Consider the following 1,666-nt stretch of genomic DNA (forward strand, 5'->3'; position numbering starts at 1 on the left):
TGCCTTTAAGACCTTGTGTCCAGAACCTCACATGCATTCCATGACAGTTGGAACCTTACTGCTGCCTTGAAGGGGGTGAAGCTACACAGGTTGGCTCACAGATTACACATATATATAAAGATTATATATACATATATAAAGCAATAAATGTCATTGAGAGATTGTGATGATAGCAAACAAACAGGTGTAGAGAGGGCTTCATAAATACACTGTGGGGAGAGATGGGATATGAAAAGGGTTGGGAGAGATACTAATTAAGTGAAAATTAGAAGTAGGCATTAATGAATAATGAGGATTTTTATTAAATATTTCTCTTAGACACTTTCCTTGCTGATCTTTGGAGTTCTCCTCTCACCTAAGGCAACAGAGTACCCTCACAGAGAACACCTAGTAAGAGCACAAGCAGAGACTATATAAATGGGCTAAAATACTCATTTTTTCCCCTCTTAATGTTCCCTTGTTTTTGTCCTCTTAGATCCCAAGATGGCTGACAAGACTAAATTTTGGGGTGTGGTGCCTACCATACTGCAGATCAGCAAAGACCCTACAAACTTTTATATCGGACGAACACTGTGGTTCAGTATTATTTTTCTTTATTTTTCAGTTGTGTATGTAGTACAGACCGCCTGGACTGATCTGGTCAAAAATTTCCAGTGCCATGGGGCCATCTCCGAATTCTGTGAAATACAGTGCTATGAGGCTCACTTCAATAGACCTGTGCTAGGAGTTTGGTATGTGGTTGGTTTTGTATTTTCCTCCATCTTCTTTGTGATGGAGTTTTTTGTCTCCCAGAAACTACATAAGCAAACCAAGCTGTATAAGAAACGTTCTGTAGAAAAGCAGCAGAGTGATAATGGCAGCAAAGGAGACCAGGGGAAGACCGAAGATGAAATCTTTGACTTATCCCATGAAAAGACCCTGTTGGCAATGTATCTTGTCTACTTTCTTGTACAGTGGTCTATACAGGTGGTCTTTTTAGTGCTCCTTATTCACTATCAACTGCCACTGATTAACAAGCCCATTTGGTGCCATAATTTAAAATGTGGACTTCACCGATGCATAATGATGGGGACACAGGAAAAGAGGATGTCCATCATACTTCTGGCCACACTGTCAGTGGTTATCATGACTTTCTGCATTATGTTCTTCCTGTACACCATTAACAAGTACTTAGTCATGGTACGTCACTCCAAAAAGAACTCTGAATGATCATCATTGGTTACAAAATCTGGAAGGAATGCCAAAGAGGCCTGTCCTGGCCTTATATTGAGCCAATGCATACTTTATTCTTACTTCATGTTCCCAGAATATTCTTATCTCAGAAAAATAAAATACAGAAGTGTGACAAGATGGCTTTCTTCTTGTGTGCATAGCCATTTTTTTCCACCTAGGAAAAAAGTTGGAATATGTTCTAGATCCTTTAAAGTTTGAAATCTAAGGGCTTCTTACTGCTAACAGTTTTCATACCCCATCGTAATGCAATTTTAAAGACTAAAATTTTAAGAATTATAGTTTAAAATTATAGTAGTGTAAGGTTCTGGTTAAGAGGTTATATAAGGTCCTCCCTGGTGGCGCAGCGGGTTAAAGCACAGCACTGAGAAGCTAAAGCCACTTCCACATGAGTTTGATTTCCGCCTGCCCCGGAGGTGACCACATGGTGTGGCAG

The sequence above is a fragment of the Condylura cristata genome, unplaced genomic scaffold (genome assembly GCF_000260355.1).
Source record: "Condylura cristata isolate star-nosed mole 26May11 unplaced genomic scaffold, ConCri1.0 scaffold00034, whole genome shotgun sequence".
NCBI classification, from domain to species: domain Eukaryota; kingdom Metazoa; phylum Chordata; class Mammalia; order Eulipotyphla; family Talpidae; genus Condylura; species Condylura cristata.